Genomic DNA, 17,936 nt, shown 5'->3' on the forward strand with positions numbered 1-17,936 from the left:
GCTTAAAGCTGGAGTCCGGGCTGATGCCCAGAGGCTACGAAATAATCGGCACTTTAAAAAAAAAAAAAAGAAAGAAAGAAAGAAAAAAACGCTCCTTTTCTCTGTGCACTGAAATGTCTCAAGTCCATTTGAGGCCCTGGAGTCTCCCATGTAGCTGGAACTGGGACTCGCAAGCCTATTAAACCCTTTGCATCAAAACAGTTGGGACGCTGGCTTCCCAGGGAAGCAGTGGAGGGAGGGGACTGAGAAGTTCCTGCTGGTCTGGCCTTTCCTGTCACAGAAGTCACAGAACCTCAGGGGCACCTGGCTGGCTCAGTCGGTTAAGCATCTTGATCTCTGCTCAGGCCATGATACCACAGGTCATGAGTTCGAGCCCCACATCGGGCTTTGTGCTGATGGTGCAGAGCCTGCTTGGGATTCTGTCTCCTTCTCTCTCTACCCCTCACCTGCTTGTCCTCTCTCTCTCTCTCTCTCTCTCTCAAAATAAATAAACTAAACAAAAAAGGTCACGGCACTTCAGAGGGACCCGCAGTGAGCCAAAGAGGGTTGTGTAGACACGTAATAAGTACACTGATCAGCTAAGGCTGCAGTATTTTTCAAATAACTCAATGCATTTCTTAAAGAAAATGATAACATAGATTGACTGGCATTACCAGTTCATTTTATTATAATGCTAGACTGGACTTTTAAAACTGGCAAAAAAAAAAAAAACAAAAAAACACATCGGTTGACAAAACAATGTGGCTACATGAGTTTAATCGTGCTGCCTCCCTTCTAATATGCCCAGGTTTTTCTTGGGCTTCTTATCACGGGAGTTAAGAAGAGAGACGCATCCGGCAAACTGGGGACCCAAGTTTCTCCCTTAAAATCCACGTGGATATGAGGGGGTTGGTAAAGCAATGTCTGTCGCCAGGTTTTCATTTGGCTCATTTTTCACATTTTCCGAGGACCTGAACGTAAGGGATGATACTTATTTTCCCTGATAGGGAAAAATCTGTTATAAGATGGCCAACAAGACTGATAGAGAAATTCCAGTCCCAGTCCCCGACTGAAGGTTTCCCTTCCGGTTCTTCCTACCCCGTTTGCCAGGGCACCAAATTACTACCAATTTGGAATGCAGAAGCAACAGACGATAAATTGTTCCCTCTGCTTACGCTCAGGGCTCAGATCTCAGATCTCTGGAGACTGATCTCCTTTGAGCCCGCCCATGTAAAATACACCTCCTGTCTTTCAAGATCTCCGAGTGCCGCTTGGTTCTTCTACTGGGTGATCCAGACCAGGCTCTATAACATCCTGACTTAAGAAAAAAAAAAACCAATAGGGGCACCTGGGAGGCTCAGTCAGTTAAGTGTCCAACTTTGGCTCAGGTCATGATCTCACCGTTCATGAGTTCAAGCCCCACATGGGGCTCTCTGCTGTCAGCACAGAGCCTGCTTCAGATCCTTGGCGCCTTCCCCCGACCCCCCGCCCCTTCCCCTCTCATGTTTCTCTCTCTCTCTCTCTCGCAAAAATAAAAAATAAAAAATAGAACATTTTTAAAAAGGCCAATAAAATAGTCTAATAGGAAAAGGACCGATAACGTTGATTTTAAAGGTCGTCCGCTTCATTTTAGGTGGTGTGGTTTTAGTGTCCGTTTTGTTGTTGTTCAATCAAACCGAAACTCTGAGGAGATACAGAAGCTGAACATGCAGGGAGACAGGACAGCTTGGGCCACCCTGAGACCACAGGCAGGTCGGCCTCGCGCACATGAACGCGCGCCCTACAGACCCTGAATTACGCTTCTCTCCTGCTGTCATCCACTTGACTCTGCTTGGCTTGTGGGCCTTGAAGATGGCAGCTGGAGGGCTACAGCTGCAGGAAATATCATTCTGCAGACATTGACACCTACATCTGTAAGGGAATGGAAAACCCACTACTAAATCAGAACAACCGAAACAGCCATTAGCTTCAGAAAAAGAAAAGGGCTAGTTTGGGGTGGGGGTGAGGAAGGTCTTCCATGCTGGAACCTGCCAATGGTTAAGCAGCCGGCTTTTCTAGCTTTTGACCCGTTGGGCCCTGAAAATACTGAGTGCTGTCTAGAGTGTCTCCTTGTTATTGTTATTAACGCAACTATTTTGTCAAACAGATGCTTGGCTCCCAACCAGAATCTCGCAGTCTCCGTTGGTAAGGAGATGCTAACTCCCTTGCTTGGGGTGTGGAGGGCAGCTGTAGGATGGGCAAGACGCACAGGACCTCAAGAGGCAAGAGAAATCGACTGATGCTTTGGGTGGGGAGGAGTGTCCCGGGGGGGGGGGAGGGGGCCGTTGACGGTGATTATAAATCACATCCCCAAAGCCACCCATTCTCATATGTGGAAACCAGGCCAGCAGTGACCACGATCCATGTGATGTTGATGAGGGAGCCTGAGGCAAGCTGACAGGTGCAAACACCCTCTACCCCCACCAGGTGGGATGTGTGTGAGGTTCCTCGGGCACTCCTGGCTGCCCAAGAACAAAGGAGAGGGGGAGAATGAATGGTTCACTGATAGAGCTCATAGTCCCGCAGGACTTAAGTCTCCATCACCCCTCCATGGTGATGTGGGAAACAGAGGCAGAAGGAAATGGCAGACAGAACTAAATTTCCTTATAACCTGCAGCCCACTGACGGATACTTGAGGCCGGCAGAGTTAAAGTTTCCCCAGGAACTCCCCACAGTCTTAATGTTAATGCTTTGCTAGAGGGAAAAACAACCTTAGCTTGACAACAGCTAGGCCTCCAATATCCTGTGAGTCTTTAGCATAGGAAAATCTCACTGGAAACTTCCCCTGGACTTAACCTCCCCCAACTCCATAGCGTATAACCGGTATCTCCTCGTGGTCCCAGGGGCGGCTCTTTCTGCCCACGGGTCCTGTCCCCGTGCTTTGATAAAATCAACTTTTTGCACCAAGACATCTTCAAGAATTCTTTCTCGACCATCGGCTCTGGACCCCACGAACCCCACTGTCACCCCCCAAAAAGCCTCATCAATGCGGTGGATTTGAAGGCACTGAACAACCCTACCCTGACTGAAATCACTCCCAGACCGCCAATCCCTGCCCCAGGAATTCCTGCTTTTAGACCTTTGAGTAAAGAAGTGGACGTCTCCCCAATATTTACTTAGTTTTCCCCGAAAGGGCAAGACACTGACTTGGTTTTCCTCACTGTCTCCAGTTACAATTGATCAGGATCCACCAAATGATTGTGAGGGACTTGAGGGTGCGTTGCTGAGGAGGGCTGACAGGGCTCACTTGGAACTAGGGCCCACGTGCCCTCCAAGGGGCGTATGGCCACAGCTCCCTGGGGCAGCCTGTCTGCTTTTCCCAAACCTTCTAGCCGCTTTCCTTCTTTCTTCTTCCTCTTGGGTTCACACGGTGCTGATACCTCAGCGTAGACTACGACAGCAACAGGTTGGCACAGCATTCACCATTTTCTTTGTCTACTTCCAAATCCCTCACGTCATGAGGTACTGGGGGTGTTATCAGGAGTCAGACTTGGACAGCGAGGCACAGAGACGGAAGGCAAACGCCTGGCCAGTTTGCTTTCACGAGACTATCTCTCAGCGTGTCTGTCCCCGAGAAGACTGTTTCCTCCTAGATTAAGACTAGAGTAGCTTGAGACTCAGCTAAGCTCCCATCGTCACAGCTGCTCTAGAAGGGTCTAAATGCCGACAACCCGGAAAACAAACATGGGACCAAATTCCTTCCGAAGCTGTACAGTTCCACTTGACTAAACCCTTGTAGCGCAAAGGAATCATAGACACTTACAGAAGCAGGTGAAACATAACTCCAGGTGAGACCTTGCCCCTTTGGCAAGCAGGAGGGCAATGCGACTTACAGAAATACATTCCACCTTCACGCTCCAATAAACCACAAGAAGGAGCCCCTAACGAGGGCCCTGGCACCAAAGCGATACTCTAGAACAATTTCCATCCCGTAACTACAAGAGTGGACAAACACCATTATCAAAACAAAAGGAAACTCCACTGAATGGCAATAGATCAAGAACATTCTAGAGACAGAGCATCAATTAAAAGAGGCGGGCTTGAGTTCACTTACAGAATAGGAAGGTATATGGCGCCGTGACCAATCTGCACCAGTGAAACACATCTAACTAACCAGGGCATTCGCTTATTTTCCCATTTATAGAATAATAACTCATTTATAGAATAATAACTCAAATTGCTTTGTGTAATTGTCGTAAGTCATCATCTTGGTGACTCTCTTCTCCTCCTTAGGCCACTAAATAATCTCACAATTTCTTTAGGGGCTTTTTTTTTTTTAAGAAGCACAACTAAAAGACCCCGTTTTTGTGATGAATGGGAGTTACAGAATTATCTTTTGAGGCTTAGCATACAATGCAGTCACATAAAATTCTCCCAGCTCAAGAAATGTCATCTTTACATCAGCAACAACAGGGGGAAAAAAACTGCTTTCCGCCTGAGGCAGTTGTGATAAGGGATTTAGAGCCCATCCTGGTGTGAGCTCCCAGATATAATGAGATGCAACCCAGCACAGAAAGTGTCTGCAGCTCGCTGCTTGCTTCCTAGCTAATGTTCACACAGCTGTTCTATGACTCAGGCTGGCTGGGGGGTGGCCGGGTGGGGAGGAAAAAGGAGCAAAATGAGTCACAGAAAATGTTGTATGTGATATTTTGTCTAACGTACATTTTCCAAGGCTGCTGCAGAACTGGCGTCTCACGTAAAGTGAGATAAGGGCATTGAGTGAAGTCTTAAAAATGACAGCATGCTGGAAGTGAGCATCAGAAACATTCCGTGAGGAGTTTCGCTTGTATTAATCATGTGTCTGAAGCTAACAGGTTCATACCATGTTAGCAAATTAAACTATCATGCAATCTTGACAATGCTTCCCTGAATTCTTAAAAAGTATTCTCATTTTAATTAATGACAAATTGGATATCTACCTACTGGGGTTTCCATTGATACAGCAATTAATTTTTCTTTAAGATTTCTCAACTCTGCCAAAAGGCACCAAAAACACTCAAGCTATCATGGTTTCTTTTGAGTTTGCAAAATTCCCCTTAGCTTGGACATTCCCTATTGATTAATTATAATTGCTTTTTAAAAAATGTGACAGGCACCTTGAAATGCACACACTCTGAAGCACACTGGCTTATCTGGTGGGCCAATGGCCACATAGGCTCAGGGATAGTGGTGGACATCACCTCTGGCCAGTCTCACCTGGTGATCACAACTGAATGTCTGTCTCTCAGTCACCTAAATGAAACGGATAAAGAAACAGGAATCACCGGGCATCTGGCCAAGTCTTGAGCCTCCTTGAAAATTGGTTGGTTTCTTAATTGATCTCAGTGGACAGAGTGATCATATCACAGGTTTAAAGCAGAGAAACTTTGGGCTGAGCTGCACAAACCACAGTAGAATCTGCCAGCAGAGCCTTCTGTTTTGAATTATAATCAATCTCTTGTCTATTTTCTATTCTCTTGGTCAAAATCACGGTCATCCTTTTTTTCCTGTTTGCTTTTCAGGCTACTTAAAAACGGCCCCACTTCCAATTAAGCCTTAACGTATCAATGACAAAGACAGGGATGACAGGTGACTACGACCTCCTCACAGGTATTCCCACCTTTCAGTTCTGACCTGGCAATCAAAACCTGTTTTCTCCCTGTACCCTGTCACTCTGCTCCCCAGATTCTCCCTACTAAGACCTCTCTCTTTGAAGCCCGTCACCAGACAAGCCCAGAGGGCTTCTGTTTTCCTTTCTCTTCTTCCCTTCTGTCACCCCCTTCTCCCACGCAACATTTTTGCTTCCTCAAAGGAAAATATCAGAGAAGAGAAGCAAGTGTATTGGAGCCACTTTCCTCAAAAAATGCTATCCCTGAGAGTGAGACGACTGTGGCCTGAGCTCTACAGAGGGTCAAGATGAGGTGCCTTGGAGTTCTATGAATCAGAGAAGAAATGGTACATTCTTTCCAGCCTGAGCTCTGGGTTTTCTCTGTCTCAAAAACTCCAGAACTGGCCAGACTGGTTCTAAAGACAGAAGTTTGCTCCAGGATTTTAACGTTTTGGTCCCGAAACCACAGGAGGCTCTAAACCTTTGTCGTAGCCATTAACAACTCAATTACCTCTTTTCTTTCCCTCTCCACCCGCTACAGGAGGTGCTAACAGCTGGCTAAAGGCAGGCAGCAGACAGAGTGGTGTTTGGGTAATCAACAAGGGTTGGCAGACTCTTAGTGGAGGCCATTAACTACAAGCAAACATCTCTCTTCTCCCCATAATTTCACCAGGAAGACAAGGGGCTCTCTTCTGGCTTAATAAAATTAGAGGTTTTTTTTAATGTAAAATTTGGGTTTCCTAATTTTTATGGTGTCATAGCCGCTACTAAGGTAATAACAACTAGCATTTATTAAGCCCTTAATGTATGTGAGAAACATTCTTTATCTTACTCTATTATTGATCCATTTTCATAACAGAAAATTGGATCTTGAAGGGATTTATTGACCTAATGGCAGCCCACGGCTCAAAAGCGGCCTCACTCAAACCGAGGCAATCTGGTTGCAGACTCTGCACAGCCCTATGACCCAGCAATTGCGCTGATAGGGAAAAATGTGTTACAAGATGGTCAACAGGACTGATAGGGAAATTCCAGTCCCCGACCGAAGACTCCCCTTCCAGGTTCTTCTTCCTGCCCCACTTGCTTTGTGGGCCAAATTACTACTAATGCGGAATGTGTAAGTAACAGATGATAAATTGTCCCCCATGCTTGTGCTGGGGACTCAGACCTTTGGAGAAGTTGTCTCCTCTGAGCCTGCTGGTATGAAATAAAACTCCGATCCACCAAGATCTCTGAGTGCCGCTTGGTTTCTCCACCAGCGATCCAGCCTGGTTCTGTAACAGCACTACTGGGTATTTACCCAAAGAATACAAAAACACGAATTCAAAAGGATACATGCACCTCTATGTTTATAGCAGCATTATGTACAATAGCCAAGATATGGAAGCAGCCCAAGTGTCCGCCGATTGATGAATGGATAAGGAAGATGTGGTATACATGTACAATGGAATATTATTCAGCCATAAAAAAGAATGAAATCTTGCCATGGGCAACAACATGGAGAGTATAATGCTAATGCTAAGAGAGTATAATGCTAAGTGTATAATGCTAAGTGAAATAAGTCAGCCAGAGGAAGACAAATACCATATGATTTCACTCACATGTGGAATTTAAGAAACAAAACAAGGGGCGCCTGGGTGGCTCAGTCAGTTGAACGGCTGACTCTTGATATTGACCTAGGTCATGATCTCATGGTTAGTGGGATCGAGCCCTGCCTTGGGCTCTGCACTGAGAGTGCAGAACTGCTTGGGATTCTCTCTTTTTCTCTGTGTCCCTCCCTCACTCACACTCTCTATCTCTCTCTCTCAAAATAAATAAATAAACTTAAAAAAAAAAAAGCAACGAAATATGAGAGAGAGGAGACAGATCAAGAAACAGACCCTTAACTATAGAGAACAAACTGATGGTTACCAGAGGGGTGGGGGTGGGGGGGGGAGGGGTAGGAGATGGGAGAAACAGGTGGTAGGGATTAAGGATGGCACTTGTGATGAGCACTAGGTGATGCATGGAAGTGTGGAATCACTATATTGTATGCCTGAAACTAATATAACACTGTATATTAACTAACTGGAATTGAAACAAAAACTTGAAAAAAATTGAAATGTCTCGGGTTCGTTATCATTGTCAAGACAGAGAGAGAGTTTAAGGATTGTTTTTATGGTAATAACTCTGGGGGAGGGAGACCCATTATATTAACTCCTGCTTCTGGGTGTTGCTGGCAGGTGCACCCAGAAGGAAAGAGTGGGTTCTGGCCCCACTTTATGGACCAGGGGTAGAGGCCAGATGGGACTCAGGTGGAGGCAGCCCTGAAGAAAAGATGCCTCATTGGAGGAGTTGGGTTTCTAGAGGCAGGAGCTCTTCCTCTTTCTGAAGAGCTGCATGGAGGCCTTTTTCAACTGATCTGAGTACTCTGGAAACTGAATTCATCATAACTGAACCTTTCAGGGGAAAAAGTTATTTCTGAGCAAAAACTGATTACTAGAGTTCTTGGAAACTGGAAAGTATTATAGTGAATTGTAAGGCAAATGTAGATCCACAAGGCTTATTATAAATGACACCATTTACATACACATAAAAAAATGTAACTTAGTTTTATATAATAATCAGTCATCCTCAATTCCATTTCTAGTAAACTACTACATGCAGACTCAATTCCATATAAATGTGACCAATACTTTCCCTATCTTTGTTTTTCCTTCTGTTTTCCCCCTACTTTTTAAAACTTCATGCTGTCTTGTTATATTTTATGTATTATTTTTTTTCCTGCATGTTTGCCTTTATGTATTTAAGCATTATTATTTTAAGTATGCTTAAGGTTTTTCTGGTATAAGAGGAAATGAAGTTAAAAATTAAATGTAAACAATCAATGATGACATATTATATTGATCACTGATCATTGCTTCTCTTGGAAAATTAGACAATATGGCCATATTGCCCCCAAATTCAAAAGTGGGAAAATCCAATCATGAATGTTTTCATAAAGGCTTTCCACGTACAGTTGGTCCTTGAACAATGGACAGCTGAAAATCCACATGGAACTTCTGACTCCCCCAAAACTTAACTACTAATAGCCTACTGTTACCTGAAACCCTTTCTGATAACAAAAGCAGTCAATAAACACATATTTTGTATGTTTTATGTCCTTTATACCAAATTCTTACACTATAGTAAGCTAGAGAAAAGAAAGTGTCATTAAGAAAATCGTAAGGAAGAGGGGTGCCTGGGTGGCTCAGTTGGTTAAGTGTCTGACTGACTTCAGCTCAGGTCATGATCTCAAGGCTCATGGATTCAAGCCCTACATCCGGCTCTGTGCTGACAGCTCGGAGCCTGGAGCCTGCTTTGGATTCTGTGTCTCCCTCTCTCTCTCTGCCCCTCCCCCACTTGTGCTCTGTCTCTCTCTCTCTCTCTCTCTCTAAAATAAATAAACATTAAAAAATTAAAAAAAAAAAAAACGAAGGAAGAGAAAATACACTTACAGTACTGTACTGGATTTATAAAAAACAAAAACGAAACAAAACCCAGCACAGTGGACCAGCGCAGTTCAAACCGTGTTATTTAAAGGTTGGCGCCTGGGTGGCTCAGTCGGTTCAGCGGCCGACTTCGGCTCAGGTCATCATCTCTCGGTCTGTGAGTTCTAGCCCCGAGTCGGGCTCTGTGCTGACCGCTCAGAGCCTGGAGCCTGTTTCAGATTCTGTGTCTCCCTCTCTCTGACCCTCCCCCGTTCATGCTCAGTCTCTCTCTGTCTCAAAAATAAATAAACGTTAAAAAAAAAGTGTAAAGGTCGGCTGCATAGATACGTAGGATCAATTTGTCTGGTTTTAGAAGGGAAGTGTGGGCTTGCTAACAAAGGTATCAACCGACGGATGAAGTTACAAGTATTTCCTGTGTTGGAGAACTAACTCTGAGCAGGCAATTGAGGTGAGAAGGCGGGACACGGACAGTTAAAAGGCAGTGTGAACAAACAGCAAGCATGCGGTAGCCAGAAGACAAGAGAGGAGCCAGAAGACAGAGAAATCACTGGGGGCCACGTCTACTTAAATAAAATCTGAAAGGACAGACAGGGTTCAACTCAACAGACAGCCTGCTTCTCAGGCAGGGATGAAAAGTCGCCTGCTAATGAGAGAGACACAGCTGATAGAAACAGCCCCCAGCGAGGAATGGAGGTGGATGTAGGAGGATCACGCCAAATCAGGGAGGGGAAAGAAAGAAGCTGAGAATCTCCATCTTTCCGAGAACAGCAGAGGCAAAGCAAAAAGGGGTCAAGGCCGCGCAGAAGCCGCGAGAAAGGCACCGAGCCCGCTGTGAAGGAGCGAGGTCTGGGGGTGAGAAGTAACATGTTTGACGTGTGCCCGTTAAGAAAGCGAGGAGGAAGGCAGATGTCAGCAATGAAACAGAAAGTATGAAAAAACAAACGGAGGTGTCCACGTGTGTCTGCTTCCCTTTTCTTTGTGCCAAGAGGGGGGAGGGGGTTCCCATGGCAGCCAGTTGCTTATCCACCGGCTGCCATTTCTTTCATTCATTTCCCTCAACAGCTTTTGAAATAAGTTCAATATGGGTTGAAAATGGATTGTTCCAGGTGCACAGGAACTTCAAAATTACCTTGCATAATTTGGCATAAAGGGCATTATGTGCCGGATCTCAAAGAATTCCATTCATTGTTCGGGGTGAGCAAGCCTCCAAGCCTGCCATGAAAGCTAGCGTTGCTGGGTCAAGTTTGGAATACACTCCTAGGATATGCAGGCTCTTAGGCTTTCAGCCATTATGCCGCCAAGGGCCATACACCTGAATAAGGCTCCTGAATTCTCCCCCCAAGTCACCAATAGCTGCTACCACATTTTCAATCCCCTCTCCTCTGCATTTTCTCACCCTGCCCCCTCAGTCTCCATGCCTTGCCTCTTTCATCGTCTTTGTGCAGTCTCAGTGTTGCCCCCTCCCTCGTAGAATTAACTCCCTTTTTCCTTTGTGGATGCGGAGACAAAGACAGCTGCTGGATGGGGTGGGTGGATCCTAAATGTGATATCTCGTTCAGTTTTAGAAAGTAAGTAAAGGAATACTGTCTTCGGCACTATGTCGGGTATTTTTTATTATGTCTGAACTCATCGGTAATGAAAATCATGAGCCTGCACCCTAGTATTTGCTTCACAACTTGTGTACCTGTAATACTACCAACATCTAAAACATTTCAAGAATGAGACCGTTTTCAAGGACAAAATGTAAATGGGTAAAATGAAAAAGCAAAATATAATTCTAGAATGTTCTTCCCACACCCAAGTGTGGGTAGTAGCTGCTTCAGAAACAAGTGCCTTAGAGGGCACATCCTCAGCTGTGATTCCCATCTTCGTTACATCGTGGGCAATCGGTCGTCAACACTTGCTCTTGGTCATGACTGACAGGCTCTGAGAGCCTTGCGAGAGGGAACAGACCTTGGTCTCTGAGGCATGTCTGAGATTGTCCCCATACCAGGCACAGTTCTATGTACAATGCTGCTTCCCCTCCAGATGGCATGCCCTTTGAGTGCAGGGACACTGCCTTAGTCTTCTGCGTGTCCTTCTTGTCTAACGCTGTACTGGCTTACATAGAAGGTCAATAGAATTTTGCCAGAAAGGTACTCTCGAACTCCGGTAAGCTGTCTGACTCTCAGTTTCCGCTGACTTCTGGCGTGAAGGCAGAGCTATCCACACAGGCAAGCTGAGAGGTAGTAGGGGGTCCAGGTAGGAAGCCACCAGGACTCCCCCTCTCTGCTCACTCCCGCTAGGTGTTCATTAGCAGAGTGAGTTCACCCCACTACCATTTCCCACCAAGTTGTCCATACGAAAACTTCAAGATAATTAGAAACTAATCATTAATGTTTTAAAAAGAAGGAAATCACCTTTAAGGGTGTGTCTGGATGGCTCAGTTGTTTAAGCATCTGACTCTTGATTTCTGCTCAGGTCATGATCTCACGGTTTCATGAGTTTGTGAGTTCAAACCCTGTGTCGGGATTCTCTGCTTAGGATTCTCTGTCTCCCTCTCTCTCTGCCCCTCTCCTGCCCACACTCTCTCTGTATTACTCTCAAAAAAAAAAAAAAAAAAAAAAAAAAAAAGAACCAAATCCGCTTTAGAAAAATATATCAGTCTCCAAAATTGAAAGTAAATTCAGATGCAAATGATGAGTGTTTGATAGTTCTTTCTAAAGCTAAGAAGCGCCTCTAAGAAGGTATCTAACTACTTGTATATTCAAAACAAATTTTAATGATTTTTCTCTTTTCTGATTACAAAAATATGATACGTACTCAAAGGGGGAAAAACACTCGAGAAACACACAAGACCACAAGGAAACAAAAATAACCTATAATCCAGTGAACTGTACTTACAAAGTTTCATATTCAACTGCAGAAAAAAAAGATAGCAATAGAACCAAGAGATGCTAAAAGAAGAGACCGTTTCCCATTAGTCACGCATATAAGAGATTCCACAAGGTTAAACGGAACCACTACTCATAGCCATAGGGTGGAGGGCTTGGTTCACACTAGCCAGAGACACAAGTTTGCCATTGGACAATAATTAATTTCTCCTGCACCATGCTTAGAGATATAACACATGGTCAGTAAAAAAGGTAACCCATCCATACAACTTTTGACTATTTCTTTTGAGTCTTTGGGAAAGACAGCTAACAGAGAATATGTAATCATTGAGACAATGGAAATTAAAGCAAGGTTTAGCCACAAGGGAAAATCAGCCAGGCCAAAATATCACACTTAACTCTTAACCTCTGGAAACAATAAATCTGAGGGAGTAAGATTATTCTTACTCTTTAAGAGGGGAAAACTCTTTAAGAGTAGATTGTTGTTGTTGTTGTTGTTGTTGTTCTATTCTATTACATGCCATTAAGATTTGATGGCAAGACAAATGGATTTCTGGGGCATTATATCTTCTTAGACTGCCTTAACTTTTTAAATCTAATAGTTAAAAATAAAGTCTCCAGATCCAATTGCTATTTAGCCATTCATTCTTGCACTAAATATAATCTTATTGAACGTTTATCACATGCCAAACAGCAAGCCGGCCACTTGGAATACAGAGCAAGTCAGGCATGGAACCCATTCTCAAGGATCTCACAGCCTAATAGAATCAGACACAAATCATTGCAACAAATTGTCGGTAGTGGCTGCCATTGTGGGTACCAAGAAGGAAGCAGGAGAAGGCCATAAAGGCTTTATAGAGAAGGAATATTGTGCTGAGCATTAAGGATGAATGTGCAGCCAGGCACTAGGTTGGAGAGGGCTCCAGGTTGAGGGGCACTAGGTTGGAGGGATGTAACAGTGAGAATAGAGAGGAAAGCACCAGGGGACCGGGTCTGTCACATGGCCATGTCACTCTGGTTGCCCCCACCCTCCTGCCTATCCAGCTAAGACAAGGGAAGGAGGAACATCCGTGAAACACGTGAGCAAGGAAAAATCCTCAAATAGTATCTCTCCTTTGTACAAGGGGAAATAGGAATGTACCTGCATCTAACTTATAACTCAGATTATTTTTTTCATCAGTTCATTTTCTTGTGGAGAACGAGGTGTATTTGCCAGAGGAATGTTGGGGGTCTCTGCCTTTTGCCGACATACAGAAATGGTAAGCCGTATTCTCCCCAGTGCCTCAGTCACTCCCTGATAGTAAGGTTAGATATTAAAGGAGAGAATGTTACCTCTTTCTGATCCATAGACTTCCAGTCAATGCATTGTTACTAAAAGAGAATTTTCAAAATAAGTATAATAATTATGAAATATGTTTATTTCTCAATTGCAAGTTTGTGTGTTTATATGAGTATGTGTACATATCCATGTATATTTATATATGTCTATATTTATTCTCACATACATTATATGAAATAGAGCCTATGGATGTAATTTACAAATATATAACTTCATTATCTATTTACAATTATACTTGACTAAATAGGTATCCTGAGGATGTAAAATAGCATAATTGATATACTTTAAAGTGCATCAAATATTTTGCAGCTTTTTTTGTTTGTTTGTTTGTTTGTTTATTTTTGAGAGAGAGAAACAGAGTATGAGCAGGGGAAGGGCAGAGAGAGAGGGAGACACAGAGTACAAAGCAGGCTCCAGGCTCTGAACTGTCAGCACAGAGCCCGACTCGGGTCTCAAACCCACAAACCGCAAGACCGCGACCTGAGCTGAAGTTGGACGCTTAACTGACTGAGGTATCCAGATGCCCCTAAATATTTTGCAGCTTTAACATAGTTTGATAATGGGGTGCATGGGTAACTCAGTTGGTTAGGTGTCTGACTCTTGGTTTCTGCTCAGGTCATGATCTCACGGTTGGTGGGTTGGTGCGTTCGAGCCCCGTGTCAGGCTCTGTGCTGACAGCTCAGAGCCTGAAGCCTGCTTCAGATTCTCTCTCTCTCTCTCTCTCTCTACCCCCCCCCCACTTACACTCTGTCTCTCTCTCAAAAATAAATAAACATTAAAAATTTTTTTTAATTAAAAAATTAAAAAAAACTGTTTGATAGCACACAAAACCATGGTTAAAACCACATTTTGAAAAAAAAAACTTCTGAATTTTTATAAGCACTCAAATTTAGAAAGGAATTTCTTTTCTTTTTTCTTTAACTCAGATCATTAAAAGGCAAATCTTTGAATATATACTAAAAGCCCCCATTTAACATTTGCCTGTTTTGTGTTTTGTCCTATGCAGGTATCCCTTTGAACAGCCGATAGAATCGGATACTTCCTAACTTCCTTATTCACTTGACTTTCTTGATAGAGAATGGGACCTTGAGCCCAACCTCTTCCGTCTCAGCGTAAACTCAGATGGTAACAAAGATCTCGTCATTTAGACTTGTCTCCCAGATCATGACTGGCCAGATCCAAATCTCGCTGTTGCACTGGTCATAAATTCTATACGTTCTCATGGGAAATGAGCAATCTATTCAGTTCTCAGCCACTTTCACTTTGAAATCCCGGTAAGACCAAGAGACGCTACAGATGGTTGTAAGTAACTAACAAAGACTTCTGTCAGCAACTATTGCCTTGCTTTGGTCAACATCCTGCAGTATTCACTGAGCGGCCACCCAGACGCAAACCGCTTCAGACCCCGACAACTGGTTTTGTGTTTCAAGAAGTCTGTTCTCCGGGGAAAGAACCGGGACTGTACAGGATCACTCCTCAGGCCCGGCGGGGAGGACGTTGCAGGAGGGAGAGAGCTTGACGTGACCACACTTCCCCAGCACCCAGTCTGGCCTCCAGCTCTGAGGCACCTGCGCACACCTGGAGATGCACCCAGCCTCTCTGCCTGCTACTCTGCCTGCCGCTTGCCGCTTTCCCTCCCAGTCCAGTGTTGCTGTGACGCCAGTTCAAACAGATCTGCGCCAGGCCTCCTGACAGCTTAAAAGAGCAAAGGAAAGGGCCCTCGAGAAGCAGGCTGTTAGGATGGGGCAGCTACCACTCTGGTCATTTGAGGCTGCTGAAGGAGCCTAAATGACGAAGGAGCCTAAGTGACGAATGTATGTGAGTCCCGTGTCCACATGGCCGGAGAGGCAGCGAGAGAGGCAGAAGATGACGGAAGATGGGACTGCGGTGCCTATAAATTCGTTGCATTCACTCAGCCATTAACTCACCAAGTATTTGTTGGGTACCCTTAACACTGTTCAGCGCCGTCACATCACGGTGGACACATTCTGAACAAGGCATACATCTGCACTACCTGTTGTTAAGCACTTTGAAAGCAAAGAGTTCAGGGAAAAAGCACATTTTGGGAGTCTTCGGGAGTCATGGAAGTCTTCAAAGAGGAGACACCTAAAACGTGAAGGATGAAAAGATGTAGACAAATGAAGGGAGGGTGGGACAGAGTGGGGGCGGAGCAGAGGCAGAGAAGGGGCGGAGCAGGGGGCGGAGCGGAGGCAGAGAGGGGGCGGAGCGGAGGCAGAGAGGGGGCGGAGCAGAGGCAGAGAGGGGGCGGAGCAGGGGGCGGAGTGGAGGCAGAGAGGGGGCGGAGCAGGAGGCGGAACGGAGACAGAGAGGGGGCGGAGCAGGGGGCGGAATGAAGGCAGAGAGGGGGCAGAGCAGGGGGCGGAGCAGAGGCAGAGTAGAGGAGGGGTGGGGCAGAGTGGGGGGCGGGTGGGGTAGAACAAGGGCAAAGCTGGAGTGGAGCTGGAGGCAGAGTTGGTGTGGAGGCTGGGGTGGGGGGGAGGGGGGGCAGCCACTGGTGCACCTGCAAGGGGAGGGGGCGGTGAGAGCAAGTGTGCCCAATATGCCAGCGTGCCATGGCGAGGACACTGGCCAGTCTCAGGCCAGAGCTTCGGACCCTCCTGAAGATGACTTCAAATCCCTACATATTGGGTTGAGACTCCTTAGGTCAATGTGATCTAATACCAGTAATTTCACACGGCTGAACCTAATACTTCCCCGGATAACTTCCCTTGACCATTTCCCTGTCTAAATTAGTGTCTCCACCGGAAAAAACGCACAGTAGCATTGAGAAACACAAGAGAATCAGTACGAGTAGGACAGTGGCAGGGTGATGACGGATGCTGCTGCTGAAGGACACACAGAGGCCACTTGGAAGAGTGAGGAGCCACACTTTATCCTCAGGCTTCATCCTTAAGATGAGAGGGATGTGCAATGACCAAATTTGTATTTTAAGATGCTCACTCAAGACCACTTGGAGAATGGAGTGGGAAGGGCAACACAAAACAGAAAATCAAAAAGTGGCTACTACGGTCCTTCAGTGGGAGAAGACAGACCCATACTAGCAGGGGGAGGGGGAGGTGGGCTTGAGGACAAAAAAGGGGCCCGCCTGGCAGGACTCAGGGGACTCTGTGACTCTGAGGGGGAGGTGAGGGCCCGGGGAGTGAGCTTGAGTTGGTGATGCCCCACAGGCAGCCAGGTTCAGGTCCCAGGACTGGTCCAGGTGGGTGATGGGCCGTTCTCTGGGCCGGATACAAAGCAGGGGAGCTGGCTTGGAGGGAAAAGGATGAGTTCTGGGCATGTCTGTTCACTCAGTTCCAGTGAGGAGGCAAGAGAAGGTCAGGAGCAGCAGAAGGAGGAGGGAACTAAAATTTTCTGACTGCCACCTAGGTGAGGGATTTTTCCCTGCTGTTCGGTAAAACCCACACCTTAACTCCAGAGGACAGGTACCTTCCTTTAGCTTTACAGCTACAGAGGCTGACGGTGAATGTTGACTGAAGGTGAAGGAATTGGATAAACTGCAGAGCTGCATTTTATTTTATTTTATTTTTTTAATGTTTATTTCTTTCTTTTTGAGAGAGAGAGAGAGAGAGAGAGAGAGAATGCACAATCAGGGCAAGGGCAGAGAGAAAAGAAGACACAGAATGTGAAGCAGGCTGCAGGCTCTGAGCTGTCAGCACAGAACCGGACTTGGGGCTCGATCTGACAAACCGTGAGATCGTGAGCTGAGCCAAAGTGGGACGTTTAACCAGCTGAGCCACCCAGGTGCCCCTGTAAAGCTGCATTTTAAATGGGCGTCTCTCTACCAACGCCCAAGCTCCTACAATTCCAACCTGCTGCCCAGTAACCTAGTGGAACGAACGATATGTGTGGTGGTTATGGCTAAACATGGTAGCCGGATAAGATCAACAAGGCATGTGCTGAAACGTGCCTTGGAACGTGCGGGGGAGGGGAGGCCGGACTCAGAGCAGTGCACCTGACCCAGATGAATATCCTCCTTTCCAAGGAGGGGAGACATTTCCTTCGAGGATGCCCATACCTGCATGCCCTCCTTAACCCCACACTACCTACTACCTTGGTCGTAGCCTCTCCATGTCTGGAGGCAGGGAGCTATCAGTCAGTGGTTGGAAGAACTTGTTTTGCAAGCTTTGGAACAAATCCCATAGTACCTTCCTTGCCCTGCAGAACTGAACTCAGCAAGGCAGCCCCTCCCAGAATCCCTTAAGGGAGAAGTATTTTGCCAATGGCATTATCTCAGCTGACAAAGTTTTAAGGCATAGTGTATTTAAAGAGTTATTTACCAATTTCCAAAATAGTAGCAAAACGGTCTCCATAAAGCTAAGTGACTCCCAGGGAAGAAAGAACACATGACATTCTCATACTTGTTTCCTTAATTAGGAACAGATCCTGGTGGCTGGGATTTATTTTCATGAGCACACATCCACAAAAATGAGAAACATCTTGACACGCTGCAACATCCATAATGTTTCTCAAATCTCAATTCCTAATTGGGTTTTAAAAAAAAAAAAGCGACCACAAATTTTCACGCTGGTTTTGATTCGGGATTCAAAACAGAACCTCAGATATGTATTTCTTACATTGTTCCAAAACGTGTATAAGCTGGGTCGAAATCCACTTCAGACATTAAAAAG

At 45.5% G+C, this 17,936-nt stretch overlaps 1 protein-coding gene across 4 annotated transcripts in view; it reads right to left on the minus strand.

Annotated features, from left to right (window-relative positions):
• Window positions 1-17,936, minus strand: part of DISC1 (DISC1 scaffold protein) — a 357,158-nt gene that overhangs the window by 59,209 nt on the left and 280,013 nt on the right. The gene's annotated exons all lie outside the window — the stretch shown is intronic.

This window comes from Leopardus geoffroyi, chromosome D2 (assembly GCF_018350155.1).
Source record: "Leopardus geoffroyi isolate Oge1 chromosome D2, O.geoffroyi_Oge1_pat1.0, whole genome shotgun sequence".
Lineage (NCBI taxonomy): Eukaryota > Metazoa > Chordata > Mammalia > Carnivora > Felidae > Leopardus > Leopardus geoffroyi.